This window comes from Pseudopodoces humilis, chromosome 4 (genome assembly GCF_049639895.1).
Source record: "Pseudopodoces humilis isolate 2021_Gansu_Grassland_sample_001 chromosome 4, ASM4963989v1, whole genome shotgun sequence".
NCBI lineage: Eukaryota > Metazoa > Chordata > Aves > Passeriformes > Paridae > Pseudopodoces > Pseudopodoces humilis.
Window position 1 is genome coordinate 74,378,685 of NC_142203.1, and position 17,052 is coordinate 74,395,736.

Sequence of the window (17,052 nt, forward strand, 5' to 3'; positions counted from 1 at the left end):
TTATTCCAGGAGAAATCCATCCAAGACAAGTGAACCGTCAACACCTACTCCTCAATAAACAACTGTCAGGGTTTTGAGTAAATGAGGTCTGTGTGTGTGGGTGTGTGTGTCTGCTGGTTATTTAATTGCTCCATGAGTCTCCCCGTATCCCTAGTAACCTTCATGTTTTCATTTGAGTTACACCAAAGCTCTGCAGCGATATTCCCCAAACCGCTGCTGCCCCCGAGACAGGATTGTTAGAAAGCAGCCTGGCTTTGTTTGCCGCTCGTGTTACTGTAGCGTGGGCAGAAAATCTAAACAGGTACCTATGACCCTTCCTGTGTGCAGCAGAAAGGATTTTGTGCTGCTCTGATGCCTCTGAGGCTCCCTCACTAACACCTGTGTTAAGCCTTGCTCTCCTGAATGGGCCACACTTTAAATCTTTGCTATCGGGATAAATCGGTTGGAAGGGGAAAAAAAAAATCAGCTTTTTTCTTCAGCTCACTAACAAAAAAAGGCACTGTTGTGTTACTCTTGCTGCTTGCCCAACAATTAAGCTGGAATAGCAAACACTTCAGGTAATCTTTACATCTTGCCTACTGCTTACCTAACCTGCCAGTGGGGGAGAGATTTTCCGTCTGTGTCCTGAAGTTGCTGCCCTAATAGGAGTGGAAATCAGATCACTGGAGCTTAAACTAGGTGACCTGCTCACCTTACTTCATGGGAAATGTGTTGGGTTGTTTTTTTTAGCAGTTAAGGTCTTTGGAGAAGGTGGTGATCTAAGATGGTCAAAATTTAATGAGTTTCATCCAAAGTTTTGTTCTTTCAGTGTTTTCCAGTCTGTTTTCATTTGAGGAATTGTGCAGATATCTTCACTTCAGCAGAGTCTCCTCTAGAGTGAGAAAACACACTCTCTGAAATATCTTCTTTATAAAATCATGACTTATATAGTGTTAGCAGAAGCCTGTGCCAAATTTGTGATTCAGTGTTGCCCAATAATCACACAGAGGAAAACTCCCTGGGCTCATCAAAGACCAGGGAATGCTGGAGTCAAAGGCACATGCAAGAGCACAACAATGATCTCCAAAATCCTACATCAGTTAGACCATTTTGACTACCACAGTCCTGAGAATTTTTCCTGATATAATAAAGAAGTGAGAAGAATGATAAATCAGTGAAAGAATGAAGGGGGTGTGTTGATCCTCTAAAGGATGCCCAAGCAAAGGCCAAGACTTGGTCCAGCATCAGTGTGGTCAAAATCCACTGACCACATGTGTGGGGGGTCTCCTGCTCCCCATGCCCAGATGTCTGACATCAGGCACTGCACTCTTTCTAGAACTTTTCATAGTGATAAGTTGTTTTTTCCACCTCTGCTGAGCCCTTAAGCCTGAGGAAGAGGGACCAAGAGTCAAAAATGTCTACAGCAGACAATGCCTCAAACCACATTTGATCTCAGTAGAGGAGAGCTTTTCTAATCTCACAGCCCTCATCTACACTTGTCTTAGAGGACTGAGTAATTAACTGCTCATTAGAGGTGTGGTGATGGGATGAGACCTCTCTGGAAGCACCACAAATAGGTCAGAGATGTTCTTGTGAGTAATAACTACTGAAGAAGCAGGAGGAAAGGGTTCCCAGAGGCACGTGATGGTGCTGCTCTGTGGGCAGGAGGGAGCTGTTTGAGTCACATTCTTCCTGTGGTCAGCTGTCCTACCCTGTGGTTAACAGAATATCCATAACTCGATATTTTACTGATGAGTTCACCTCAAAACACCAAGTGAACGTTTGAGCAGGAAGACAGAAGTGAGGTCATCTGATCAGCATGACCTGCTTGAATCCTGGTAATAGATTTGGTCTGCTTCTAAATGCCTGTTTGTACAATGTGGGATTTTCAGATGGACCACAAGGAAATGTGACATCTTGCAAAAAAAGACTGGGTTTAAATTCAGTTGTGAGCATAACTTTGTTCTTTGGATTAGTTTTCAAAAGTCTTCCTTGTCTGGTACCAGTGAAGAAAGGCACAGAGGCTGAGCTGTATCCAGTATTATCTCTGCTCTTCCATGGTTTGTCTCAAGAAGAGGAGAAGACTAATTCATATTAAGACTTTGTGCTATGAGTTGATGGTGAGGAATGAAAAATTCTCTGTTTCAGGTAGGAGGGATGAAATTAGACAAGCCCATAATAAACCACAATTTTGATCTAAATGTGTTTTCAAAAAACTTCAAGGATTTCTATGCCAAATTTAAAAAATAAAAAATAAAAATAAATTGAAAACTTCAATCTTTTGCCATAAACAGGCTGGGCCTCAGTACAATTTATAATTCCTAAAGATTTTTTAAAGGCATAGTTCTGCCCACTTGAGTCTGACAAAGAGCAGCAGGAAAGGGATTAAAAATTTACAGCAAGACACTGAGGTCAGTTAGGCTCTCTGCATCCTACCCCCCATTGGATGTCTGGTTTGGGTGCCTGGACTAGCTTCTCAGGTGATCTAGATAGCCAGCAGAGTGACTTAGCATGCCTGGTGTCCTCTCTGGAGACCTCATGGGCTGTAGAGGGAAGCCAAGCTCCAGACCAGGTGTTGGTGGCAGTTTGGTGGCAGAGCAACACTCTGAGAATTCCCTGTTCCAGCTGATGATCTGCACCAAGATTTTCTGCAGACAGGGCTGGAGGGCCAATTCCTGAAACATTTTAACAGGTGCCATTCCAAACCTGACCACAGTCAAGTATCATTCCATTCCGGACCATGGTGCTCCAAATTACATCTTGGTTACAAAAACAACCTGGTCACAGGGAGAAAACTCAGATTTCAACACCAACCTGAATTTCTTATTTTTCCTCCAACTCTAGGATTCACTTTCTGTCGTTCCTGAGTTTAAACTCTGTTTCTGGAGGGGAGGAGCCCCCAAAGCATTAAATCTTTGCTTTAATCGCAGACTTTCCTCTATCTTGCCCAAAGCAAAGCCCTGGTGAGCAGCAGACAGCCCTGCTGAGCTGAAGCCTCTCTCTGAAGTGACCCCTCCTTTTCAGACAGAGATGCACAACAAGCCTGCAAGGGAAAAAAATCTAATTATATTGCACATGTTCTAATTCAAGTTGCTGTACATTGCTGGGAGTTTGAGCATAAGAAACACAAGGTCACTTTTTGCCTGCCACAGTATCTTCTGCTTGGTGAGAAGATGATAGACCTGAAAGCTTTTCCTGGTGTAATTACCTGAAGGGTGGGTGACTGGGGATCTTCCCCAGGTTTCATTCTGTGAGACTAAAACCCATTCTTTAAAATTAAATGCCCACCAACACACTCATTCACATGCACACACCACGGCAGGTAGAGAACTGCAGGTGTGCTGGAACAGCAGGTGCATGGATAATCCATTTCACTATCTCCACAAAGATAAAAGTCTTTAAAAAGAACACTCTCATGGGCTTGCAGCATAGAAATCATAGTCCTGTAGGTATGGGACTTCCTGGAATCCCAGCTGACAGGCTGTGAAAAGGTGCTGCTGTGCTGAAACACAGATCCACGCTATTCCTCCTCTGGCAAACAGGGATTCCAGCTGTGTCTGTAATAGGCACTTTAGATGGCGTGTTCAGACTCATACAGCAAGGTATCAGTTTGTTTGCACACCAGCCAGATATTCATTTATTCAGTCATGTTCATCTAGATTGTAGAATGACTTGCAAACATGAACTTGTGGCCTTGGTCATGGGAATCTTCATGGTCTTCAGCAAAAATGATTATGAGGAATACTCACTAAATTCTCCCTTTTGCACTGGTCAAGGAATATGAAATACCTGGGGCAAATCTCTGAGCCTTAGTATTTCCATCTGTAGTGGGATAATGACTGCTACTTCTTTCATGAAGTGCTTTGAAAATTATTTAAGATTGATTTTAGGTACCAACAGGAATTTTTATTTTGTGTGAATGATGCAGAGATTTAATAAAATTCTGTTACTTGTTTTCTCATTGGTTTGTAGCACTCTTCTCCACATGAGCATACTAGAACACTGATAATGCTCACTGAAGTAATATTTTTACAATATGTAGATCCATGGTTCTGTATTGAGGATGGCTTGCAAATCAATAGAAAAAAAAAATGTATGTTCTGGATATATTTGGTAGTAGATACCACCAGATGGGAATATAGATGACGAGGAAACTAGAGACTTAGTTTTTAATATTTGCTGCTGCAGTCCATCCACCTGAGTGTTTGTCAGTCAGTTTTGGGATTTTTTTTTGCCATATCTCTTGCACCAAAACCTAGCACAACCCTCCCTTCTCTTTAAATATTCCCTTTTTTAGTAAAAGTAAATGCAAAATATGTTACATGTGGGGAAAGGAGTGTCTGGAAGCTCTATTTCTCTTCTCCATCTCTGGAGATATTATACATGCAAGAAAGCTGGCACCCTCAACTGTGTCGTACCTTTTCCAGAAGAAAAAAAAAAAAAAAAAAAAAAAAGAAGGGGGCAAAAATTATTTGCTGTAATAAATCTCATGACCTCTAGTCAGGGAAAAAGAGAATTCTCAGATATCCATAACAAGCTGAGCAGTCTGCAGCAGCAGCAATTACAAGTGCTGCACACTGAACTAAATTCTCTGGCACTTTAAAGTGCATATTTCCCAGCTTTGCCCTTTCCACAGTATTCCACAGGGGCCACCCATAGCAACTGCTGATAAGGTCGTGTGCAGGATGGGTGATGAATCTGCCCTGATTTCACAAGGTTGTTGTGTCTGGTACCAGAAAATAGATATCCATGTATCCTTGAGAGAAATCCTTAAAGGAGGATTATGCAGAACTGTGTGTATTGTCTAGTGGAAATAAAACAAAGGGAGGAAAAACACAGAGAAAAAAGATAATAACTACTGAGTATTAGGTAAATACTTAGAATAAAATAGATTTTTTTCCTAAGGATGTTTAAAGCAGTCACTGAGTACTTTTTTGCAACAGTGTCTTCAACACTTGCATCCCTTTTGTACAATGGTTTGGGATTCAGCTTTTGCTCTTTTTTCTCTCCCCACACCCAAAAAACCTCCCCAAAACACCCTTCAGAACACCAACTGTGACATTTGGATTGAGGCAGAGGTGCCCAACTGTTCAGAACTCTGAATTTGGGCTCATGTTTTGAGACTGTGATGCAGCATACAGAACAGCAGAGAAATTTAAACCAGGAAAGACCAAATCAATATGTTCTTCTATATTTAAAACTGGGGGGGAAAAAAGGGAAAAAAACACCCCCAAAACAAAGAAAAATAGCAGCTAACGTCTAAAACTGATTCCAGGGTTCTTCACTCTTCAAATCCAGGATGTTTTGGTTTTGCAGTGTTTTATAGATATCTTTGAGGCTTAGATACAGATCAGGTGATACTTAGTGCCTCCTTTTAAAGCTCAGAGCCAAATCTCAGCTGTTTGGCAAGGACAGAGTCAGTCTGGAGGAATATGCCCAAAAGTCCATGCTCAGCCAGGCTAGAGGAATGGCAACAGAAATCACAGTAGCTTTCCCTGTGCCAGGTTGGTAGCCTGTGTTGAACTGGTGGATTTTGGCATCTCTCATCCTTGAAGGACCCGGTGTGGTACAACACTGCCCAGCTTTTCTTCCAGAGGGGACCACATCTCACTGGGTTTGCCAAGACAGAAAGGCCCTTCCCAGTAAATCAACTCTGTCTTACCCATGGGACATACTGCTTTACAGCAGCAGGGAATATGGCAAGTGAAATGAATTGTTTAAAAATGTGAGATATTCTTTTTGGTCCAAGGATGAGGAGGAATTGTTGGGATGAATCCAGAACTGAGGTATGTCTAGGGATGGAAATGGTTCCAGGGGAAGGGAGAAGAGACTCTGAACAGTGAGATTTATTGTGCCGGGATATAGACTCCCAGAAGAAGGGGCTGAAGACACGTTGCTGGAATTGCTTAACACCAGTTTGGACAAAACACTGGAGGATTTAGAGAGGTTATATAGTCACAGATTTTAAGGCTAGAAAGAACCACTTAGTCAAATCTCCTGCATGACTCATACCAGGGGATTTGCCTAAATATATTCCTGTTCCTAGTCCAACAGCTGTCAGAAAAACACCCAGCCTAATTTTAAAAGAAGCTCCCAGTTCAAGAGAACCCACTGATTTCTGTGATAAGGTGTTCTCATGATTATTTACACACCCTCTTAAAGTGGGAGCCATGTTTCTCATGTGAGTTTTCCTAACTTCAAATCCTGTGTATCTGCTAAACTAAGGACCTTCTGTGGCAGTGGCACTGCTGCCCCCATGTATTTTTATTCAGTTTGATGTGTATGAAAGAGGTGAACACCAGATTCACCTCTACTTTAGCTAATCTCCCTCTCTCCTCAACCAACTGTTGCAAACACTTATATTCTGCCAACCTTTCCAATACCAATCCTTCAAAATAAGTACATTTTGAAAAGAAAGAGGCATAGATTCCCTTTCTTAGCAATGGGCAAATGCACTTTGATATCTAAAATGAGTCCTGCTGCTTGTGATTTACCCTGTTTGCCAAGCTCCTTGGACAGGAGACTGTACCTTCAGTGCCAGTGTTTTTATAGACTTTCTCAACTTGAGCACGCAGTCAGCATCTAAGAGGAAGCAATAGCAAGGCTGGGAATGGTTTTGCTTCGTCAACATGTGCAGAGAAATGTACTTAAGTGAATTACTACAACAAAGGCAATTAAAAGGGCGATGCTCTGAGGTGCTGGTGGAACCACACCGTGGCTCTGCCTGGCCTGACCCCAATCCCAAGCAGAGTGTGTGCACAGAAATCACTGCATTGCTGCACAGGTTCAGGACTCTGAGGGTTTCTCCAGAGCAGATCCTCAGCATGGGATGGGCCACTTCTTACCTAGATGCTCTCCTGATGCCAATTCTTCTCTGGATGCTAATCCTAGGCCTGAATTTATATTAAAGCACTACATACTCAGTCTCATGGGCATGAGACTCAGGGCTCCATTTTACACCTGATTTGTCGGGTGAGAAGCTAGAGAAGTTTGGAAGGTCGTTTAAAGTTTAGACACTAAACTATGCTCAGGGTATTTTGCAATCTTCCTTTTCACACCACAGCTCCCTGCCCTTTCTTTTTCTGGTCTGTGCTGCTGCAGATTTATATGTGTAGAAGACAAAGCTAAACTTGGTCAGGGCCTTAAAGTGATGCTGTTGTACTTTAATAAAACTGTATTTAGCCTGGTGATATTGTGAAAACTCTTGAAAATATCTTGAAAGTATAAAAGCAAAGGACAATTAAATCTTGGGATCAGCTCCCAGATGGATTTGCACTGGAGATTCACACTTAATAAAATACAGAAAATTGCATTTTATTTTGGTACATAAATACTGGTCGTGGGGGACTGTGGCATTTAGAAGAGAGAACCACTCCACCAGAAAACTCACTTCAGCAAATGATGCAGTCCAGTTGAGCCCTTTTTATGATCTGAGAAATGACTGTTTTTATAGCACACTAAATAAAACCTGCTATTTGAGCTGGAGGTTTATTAGTAAAGGTGATTTTGTCATAGCTGGGGAGGGAGGGGAGGAAGAAATGAGGGATGAACATCAAAGCAGAGACAGGTGTCATTCAGGAAAAGCACAGCAACGTGCAAAAATGCAGTGCCTGTCATCATCACCTCACCTAGCACCACCAGAGAGACATTTTATGTCACCATTTTGCTGTTTTTGTTACTCCAGTACCTTATTACAAGCCTGATTAAATTTCCCCCACTGGGAAAGACTTGGCTATGGGTGTGGTGAGGAACCTGCAAAAACATCTGTGTGGAAGAGTTATCTGCAAGGAGCCAAATCCAGGGGATGGTAAAATTGGTTCTTATAGGAGAGCAGTCAGATTTAGCCAGGGCAGCTTGTGATTTTGCAGCTGCCCAAAATCTCCCCTTCTGTGGTCTTGAAAGAGGACATGCAGCTGAGCATTTTTATTCCAACAGTACATGTCCATGCTCCAGGAGTCCAAGTGCAGTGCTGGGTATCCTCCTCCAAACCTATCTTCCATCATTCCTTAAAGATCCTGTGGATTTAAAATCCCCTGATTGAACACAGAAATCTTCAACACCTGTGTCACAAGGGCATTGTCTCTAGTCCAAAACCAGAGATGTTTTCCATGCCTCTTCAAGGTGTGCAAGGAAATTTCCTCAGCTATCACTTCCTGGGGTTTCTACTGGTTCTAGGGAAAAAGGGAGAGGGATCACATTTTATATTATAAAAATGGTAAAAATAGTCATGTGTTATGGGGAAACTGGGGCATAAATCTCCTGAACTCCCCCCCCCCCCCCATCCTTTTGCCTTTTGCAAATGGAATAGGTTCCACTGCATGTCTGCTTGGACTGTTATAAGGCCTGCAGTCAGTGTGCGAGGGAAAATGAGAGTGTTCCTATTCCCTTCTGTCAGAAAAGTATGATTTTACTGCTGAAAACAAAGCAGAATCCCACTTTTCAGTCTGATCTGAGATCAGCTTCTCGGGAGAGTCCAGACCACATCCTTTCTAAATTTTATGATTTAAATTATAAATTTAAAATTTTACTCCCCACAGCACCCACTGGCTTTGCACAAAATGCAGTGGCCCTTTGGTGTGTACCCAACAGAGCCAAAAATTCACCAGATTTTGCAAAGGGAACAAACCTCCCACGTTTTGGTTCAGGTCACTGGAGCTCATCTTTTCACAGTGAGTTTGCTGAAGGCACAAGCAGTGCTCTCACTGAATTCATAGGACAGGACTCAGGTCTTCATCCAGGGAAGTCGGAAGATTGTAAATTTAACCTGTCCTGCAGATTTTCAAAGGGTTTAAAATCCAGCTGTGCCTGATAGATGTTCTGGCAGATTTCTGGACTTCTTGCTAATGCTGCTGCACATTTAATACTTCATGCTAGACCGTAGCTGCAATCAGAATGCTTTGGAAGAATTAATCTGGCGGTCAGTAACTGCTAAATGAAGTGCATGCTAAAAGAATGATGAGCTAACTGACTGCAGCTCACAGCTTTTATGAGCTTCCCTAAATGCCTGTTTTCAGGTGAATTCAGCATCTCCTTGACATTTAAGGACTCAATTTATAATCAAATTATTTAACTCTAGTGGAAAGAATCACTGGCCTCAATGGAAAAGCCATTTATATTTCTCCCATCCCCTGGAAGAAAAAAAAAGTAGTATTCAAGGTAATGCTGCAATTCCTGTATTAAATGAAGGATAAAGAAACCTTTCAATGCAAATTAAGAACTGCAGGCTTTTAAAAATTATAGCAGAAACTTAAAGTGCACAGCTGTTCACATCCTTATTTCTAGTTTAGCAATCTCAGTCATGCTGAGGGCACCCAAGATGGTGAAGGATCTGGAGGGGAAGCCACACAGGGATCAGCTGAGGTCACTTGGTCTGTTTAGCTGGAGAAGGGGAGACTGAGGTCAGACCCCGTTGCAGTCACAGCTTCCTCACAAAGGGAAGAGGAGGGGCAGGCACTGATCTCTGCTCTGTGGTGATCACTGATAGGACCTGAGGGAATGGTCTGAAGCTGAGTCAGGGGAGATTTAGGCTGGATATCAGGAGAAGGTTCTTCAGCCAGAGGTTGTTTGGGCACTGGAACAGGCTCCAAAGGGAATGGACACAGCACCAGACCTGACAGACCTCAAGAAGAGTTTTGAAAATGCTCTCAGGCACAGGGGAGGATTATTGGAGTGTCCTGTGTGGGGGCAGGAGCCGGATTCAATGATTCTTGTGGGTCCCTTCCAAATCACCCTGCCCTGTTGTTCTGAGATTCTGGGATTAACACCCTAGAAAACACCACAAGTCTTTCAGAGATTAACTGCTCCCATTTCTGCATGTCCCAGTCTGCCTTGGGACCCTTCTGCTGTTTTATTTTGGCTGAGCCACTGTACACATGTGGATTGCCCCTCTTCAGCTTGAAATTAGAGGAAATTAGAGGACAGTGGAAGAGCAATATGAGGTAGAAATTTGGACAAGTGATGTCATAGTAACACACTGGTAAGACCAGGTTGAGATCTGCAGAATTAACGATTCCTGAAGGGTTGGAAGTATGTTTTATATATGAATATTAAAGCCTCAATATCACTCCTGGAGTTAAGTTCATTGTCAAGGGTTTTGAACAAATGAAAGCACTCAGCAAAGGCTCCTTGCTCTGCGAGCTTTGTCTTTGTGGATGCAATGTCTGAAACATTTGCCTAAAAATCCTTGCACTGGCTTGAGGCCAAACAAGGACCAAACCAGGTTTATCCCAGCAGCTGAATGGGGAAAATTGTATGAGTCCCATTGTAGTCCACCTTAGCTGGTGCCCAATTGTTCCCTCCCAGCTGCCTAAACCAAGGCAGCAAACAGTGTTATGGTTAAACACGATATTTAAACTGCATTGTTATGTCGGTGATGATGGGTTCTTTGTTGGAGATGACAGAAAAATCCCGTTGTTTAGAGTTTTCCCAGACTCGGTGCTTAATACAAAGCTCTGAAAAGAACAGGGTTGTTTAAACATTTGATAAAGAAAATATGTGCATTGATGGGTCTGTTCCATCAGCAAGGAGCAGATCAGCCTGCAGCGCCAAATCCTACTTTTATAAATTCAACATGTTGTTGCAATTTGACGAAATAAAATCCTCAATCCCTCTATGTGGAAAATAGAAGTGTCTGAAAAGCAGAAGAAGATTGAAACAGTGTGCAAATTATTCAGTTTAAAGCTGGTAGCAAAATGAATTTGGAATAACTCTGAAATTTCTGAATTATTTAGAAAATCAAGATGCTTTACCAGGAATGCATGAAAAATTACAATTCACAACCATGTGAGCATCTTTGGACTGTTCTGTAATCTCTGCATTGATTTGTCTTTTCCTTGGATAAGTGCTTTAGACAAGGTATTCTCAAGACAATCATCATGCCAAAGCCTGAACTTCAGCTTCTCTGTATTGACACAATCACACAAACACACTCCACGGTCTGGGATGTTTTGTTTGGTGAATGGACACAAAGAGGTTGCTTGGCTTTTAATTAACCCACTCCCACCCCATGCTGTGTTGTGCTCTCATGGGCATTTTGGCCTTAATTCCTGCCTCTCTTTGTGCGTCAAATGAATGTTTAGGGTTGGGAACTAGTTTATCTTCAAGGTCCCTTCTAACCCAAGCCATTCTATGATTCTGTGAGCCACACTCCTGTGAGTGTGATGGATGTCTGGGCTTTGTGCTCGTTGAGACCCAGGGAGCTGTAGAACGAATAAATTCTGGGAGCGATAAATTTGCAGCAGTACTCTGGAAAATCCCCTATTTTGGAACCATAGCAATGAATTTTATGTTAGTGTTGCTGGTGTGTTTTTATTGGTGTTTCACTTTTAATTAAAGCCCCTGCATCAGTTTTGGACTGGATTTAGTGGTGTTTCTCAGAAGAAACCACTGTTTGTACTTTCAGCAAGTGGTGTTTTCTGGTTTGTATCCCTCATCCATGGCTAGAGTCACTGAGAACCTGAAGAAGTTCCTAAAACCATTTCAGAGACTTGCAATTATGAACTGACTTGACTTGATCACAGGCTCCTCTCACCTCATGTCCATGACTGCTCAACCTATAAGTCATCAGGCCAAATTTATATTGGCCTGAGCCTGCTGTCTCCTCCACTTGGCATCTTTTATTTACAGAGTAATTCTACCCTGGGAAAGCTCAGTACACTCACCAAAAAACATGAAATATCTCCAACCTGTAGCTCTGATTAGAGCCTGCAAGTGAGCAGTTTACAGCCATCCCATTGGGACAGAAGAGGAAATGCTCAATTTTGAGCAAAAGTATGATCTGAGACAGGATTATTTATTCATGCACTGGAGCTAGAAATCTCATTTTTTCTCTTTCTTTCAAAGGGGTTTTTTTCCTTAGTAACATGTGTTCATGCATGTCTGGGAAGCAGAAACTAAAGAGAAAGCTTTTTCAAGGGGAACAAATAACTTGGAGATTCTCCAGTTTTTAGGAACTCAGGACAAGAACAGAGACTGATTTTTCAGAAGGCAGGTGCCCATTGCATTTTCAGTCAGTGCCTGCAGATTTATTCATTCAGCCTGGACCATCTCAGGCTGGCAGCTTGCTGGACACCACAGGATATTAGGATATAAGGATTGTATGCAGTGCTTTTGGGTATAAACCCAAGTTAAGCAGGTCTGAATTCAGGCCTGCCTTCCCTCTGAGTTGGCTGGGTACAGGGAATTTTCCCTCTGCATGAAGTGTCCCTGCCACAGCAGACTGCTGTGCCTGAGCTAATGCCCTCCTCTGCATGGCTAGGACACAGCACCTGGGATCCACCACCTTGCCAGCTCAGGAGGCAAAGCAGAGCACTTGCCCACACACATCACAGCTTCACCCCACGGATTTCTAGTGAGATGCCAGCTCCCCAGTGGCAAAATTGCTACCAAAAATGGCTTACCAGTTCCTAGACCACACAGAGGTTTTATATGGTGTTTTGATGAGATTTGCTCTTGCTGGAGAGGCATGGATGGCCCTGAGATAAAAGCAAGCACTTCCCAGTACTCTGAATTTAAGTGACATTATACATTTAGGACTCTTTTTCTTTTCTTTCTTTTTTTTTTTTTTTCCCTTTTCTTTTAAATTTTGTTTCTTTCTTCTATGAAGAAGATAACAAAGAATGGTATGTCCCCAGAGCACACTGATGTGTCACTGTGGGTGCCAATCCCCACAGACACTCCTGATGTTATTAATTTTTAAAACAAACTTGCTGATTGAGGTTCTGACTGCCTTTAAATTGTCTCTACAAGGAGACTGTGTACTAATTAACCCACAGAAACAATCAATGATGTACCTTTTTCAAATTTCAGGGTGATTAGAATATGAAAATGAAGAGCACAATGGTGCAGATGTTTTAAAATCACAGCAGACAGCAATTAGTGACATGGGAACCAGCTGCTTATCTCTCCAGATAAAGCCTCTTAATAGGGAATTACACTTGAGGAGCCATTACACAGATGGATCTGCGAATGATTTAAAGAGGGGGCGTTGTAGTATTAACTTTGATTTGCAAGCCAGATTCTTGACAGGCTTTATGTGTGTTACCTCCTCAAAAAGGTGTATTTGGAGCAGGGGGAGACCATCCTTTTAAGCGCTCAGATTTTTTTATTTTATTTTTTTTTCAGGTGTTGGGTTTCTCTAAATGTATATTTTATCATAATTAGCATTTTTTTTTAAAAGCATTATTTTCTTTTAATTCGGAATTTTTTTACAATCACTGTTATAATTTTACTTGGCCATTGGTTTTATTGCTGTCATCTCCTCCCAGTTTTTGCTTTTGGGTTGGAAGCAGCATGTGGGTTTAGATGGAAGCTGAGTCAAGGGAATGAGCATGCAGACTGAAGCATCCTAACAGAGTCCCTGAGGGATGGATTCTGCTGCTGGGTGCTACTTGCAGGGTAGGGTGCTGCTCTTCCTGGGACAGGTAGAGTATCATCTCCTCAGCTGCAAGGGCTGCATACCAGAATAAAACTGTTTTTAGGAGTAATCATGTCTGCAGGTGCAGGGCTGCACAGGGCCAGAGGGAACAGGCATAAACACACAGAATAAAACCTCTTCTTGTCTATGACCAGTGACCACCAGAGTATGGGATCCATCCTGGTCACAGGTCCACCCACCACTGCCAAAGCTGAGGCCTGAAGCTCATGAGCTTGTCATCCAAATCTTATTCTGCTAATAAGAGGATTCTAATCTCATTCTTATAGTCTAAGGTTTAGCATGTTCTGGAGCAGGTTGCTCAAGCCTTTTTTCAGTTACAAAAGCTATTCATCTTCCTTATGTTTATTTTATTTTCTTTAAAGGAGAGTTGGGATTATTTAACCTACTAAAAACATCCAGTAAACTGTATATGAAGAGAAATATTGACCAAGTGTGCTGAGCTGTAGTAAAATTATGTGAGTTAATTTACACTTCTACTTCCACGAAATAAGAAGGAGCAGACTCTCAGCGCAGATTAGTTGGCTGTGGAAGAAAATCCCATTTAATGAAAGGGCAAATGACAAGCAGAGTCTGGCACTGAAGTTTGAAGCATTTTTAGGGTTTCATAAACCAAAAAGTAAATAAAGATAAATCCTTCTGTTTTCATGAAAAAAAGCCCACTATTCTTGCTGGTCTTGACTGGCTGCCATAGGAACTCTATTCAAGTCAACAGCCCCATGGAGCTGGAGTATATTACATACTTACTGACAAATAAAGAATTTAGGTGAAAGGCACCAAGATATAGGTTTCTTAAGATTCCGTCACCCTCCTGACAGATCTGACATCTGTCAGCTTAGCAGAGTCTTGGTTTAGCTGAGCTAGGCCTCATTGGCTTTTTGGGACAGTGCTCACACAGCAGTGAAAATTGAAGCCTAAACATTGGGGATCAAACAGCAGCCCAGATGAATACAAGGGGAATAAAATATGCTTGGCCCCATTACTGCTGATTTAGCAGTGCTTTTAGGTAAACAGTCCCCACATATCCATTGCAGACACTGAAACCCAACCTACTGCAGCCAAATTGTCTCTAGTCACTGTGCTGCAGAAAAATTATTTTTGGGTAGTATGGATGTGTCTAGCAAGGTAGAGACAATAAATGTTACACTGGAAGAAGTTTCATGAGGAAACCCAGCAGACTGTAATGTGCTTGGGCAGATATATAGTTCTGACACCCTGCTCAGGGAATGGAGTCCCCTGATCCTGCAGACCGGTCATTTTTTGAAGTCCTGGTGAAATTGGAGTGCTTATCTGCATGATTAAATGCCTCCAGAGTTGGCACCTTTGATGACATAGGCATATCTTTCTCATGAATTTTAAGATTGATGTGGTGGTGGCCTGTGCTGCTGGAGCAATGACAGGGCTATCATTAGGGATGTGCTGGGAGTTGCATCATCACTATATAATGTACAGGCCAAGGAAATGAGGCTGGAGGAGCCAAGCCATATATCAGCATTCATCGCTGATCTATAGCTGGCCTCTCCATTCTGAGCCCTTATTAACTGCCTTAAAATATAGATCAGAGATTATTTGTCCTTCCATACCATGGGTCTCCATGTGTGTGATAGATATGGAGGGACTAGGGTGTTGCTAGAGTGTGATGTTTTTGTTCCCTGCTGTAACCCTCCTTCTTATTTTTATCTTTTTTTTTTTTCTCTTCCAAATGAAAGGTTTCAGGTCATTTAGTTTCACGGCTCAGCACTTGGAAGTAATGTGGGTGTAAGAAGCTGGTTTGGCAGCAGCCTGCAGTTTGGGATCTGTTCAGAAACAGCCTGGCCCTGCCTCAGTGTGGGTGCTGGGACCTGAGAAAGGCATTTCCAGGGCTTCTTCACATCACAAATTGGGATACCTCAGGAAGAAGAATTTTTATGTGATGATGGAGTGAAGCACAGCCACCTCCCCCTGGCCCATCACCAAGGGATGGCCTGCCCATCTCCTTGTGCCAGAACACCCAGCCTAATGTCTGGGCAGCACGAGAAGCCCAAATGGCCCAGACAAAATGGATCTCAGGAGCTTTGAGATCAGTTTAAAATAGTTAAAATAAAACAAGCTGTAAAACTCCAGTGCTGGTGCTGCTGGTTTCCCCTCCCTGGACCCATCCCAAGATATGGCTGTGGATGGGCCCTCTTTTCTGAAGGAGGGCATCGGTGTGGGTTGTGTCCCCTGTGTGCTCCAGGGCTTGTGTGTGGGAGGCCACTGTGAGGAAGAGGAGGAGAAGGATTTATTCCCCAAGGGCTGTTTATGCTTTCAGCTCTTTTCTCAGGCTGAGGAAACCGGGTGTCGCTCACCCACGACATCTGCAGCTCCACCACAGCTGCATGCTTTCGTTCTCTCACTCCACAATTCCTGGAAATCTCTGTTTTCCCTAAGCATAGCTGGTCCATGTGCATGACAGCTGAACTATCCACAGGATTTAAGAGTCCCTGATTGCTGCTCAGACAATGGACTAGAACAACTTCATCATTATTGCCTATTCCAGGAAAGCCACATGTCTATATTGATACGGGGATGAAATATAGCTCAGCATCAATTTGTCAATAACATGCATGTTTAGTGGCCAATTAATAATGTGCCATGGGCTTCTCTAGTCCTTTTCCAACTTCTCTGAAGTTTCACAGAACTAGGGACACCTCATTTCCCAATTCAGAGCCCTCCTATCCCCTTTTTGCCTCCTTGCCCCAAAATTTCTGTTTCAAACACCCCAAAGGAAGATCACATGGGCTACCGATATAAATTTAATTGTAACAGGGTGTTTGCAGGAACACAAGACACACAGCAATTATTATCTACTTTTCTTTCCTTGATTATGTTTTTATTTTTAATCTCATCATTTATTTGAAAATCACAACAGTGTCTGTAGTTTGTACACCTAGTACTGCTTGCAGTTGGACTGATCCAGAGCTTTATAAAACAAAAGCTGCAAGATGAAAAATAAAACCAAAAAACACACAACAGATCAACCAAAGAAAGTAAAAAACAAATAGACAGATACTTTTGCTTTAAAAGGAAAAAGTTACAGCTGTAGTAAACAATTTTTTTTTTTTTTAGCTGGAGGGCCACCAGGAGAAATACAGTGGAGTTTCTTTTGCTCTGTAAGAGTCTTCAGCATAATTCTGCCCTTGCTGTAACCTCTGCGGCTTGAAGAGCTCCTGTCAGAGTAGAAATCATGTTGAAAATATCTCTCACCAACATTGCAAATAGCAGAGTTTTAAAATGGAAAGGGAGTAATGCAAATCTTGAACCTGCCAAGCGTGCCTCACACACTTGACGCTATGCATATGATTTTAAGCACTAAGTATGCAGGGATGGCTTCCATGTGGAAATTCAAGTAAATCTTTGCAGAATCTGCCTTCATAGGGAAGTGAACCCATGGGTTTTCCTCTTGTTTGTTACAACTTCCAAGATAATTTTTCAGTTTTTGTGTTTACAATAATGACTTTAATTGCTGCTGTTGAGCCTCAAGTTCTGTGAGCGATTATTTGTCAGGAAAAAAAGGCATTCTCACCAGGAGGCTGAGTTTCACCATTCATCCATTGAAAGGGAATATTTCACTTGTGTTTTAAATTAAAAATCAATAGAATATGTTCCCTTAGCAATTTTAC

The 17,052-nt window shown here is 42.3% G+C and overlaps 1 protein-coding gene across 2 annotated transcripts in view; it reads left to right on the plus strand.

Moving 5' to 3' along the window:
• The window catches only part of SETBP1 (SET binding protein 1), a 269,083-nt gene that overhangs the window by 168,107 nt on the left and 83,924 nt on the right, over window positions 1-17,052 (plus strand). The window lies entirely within an intron of this gene.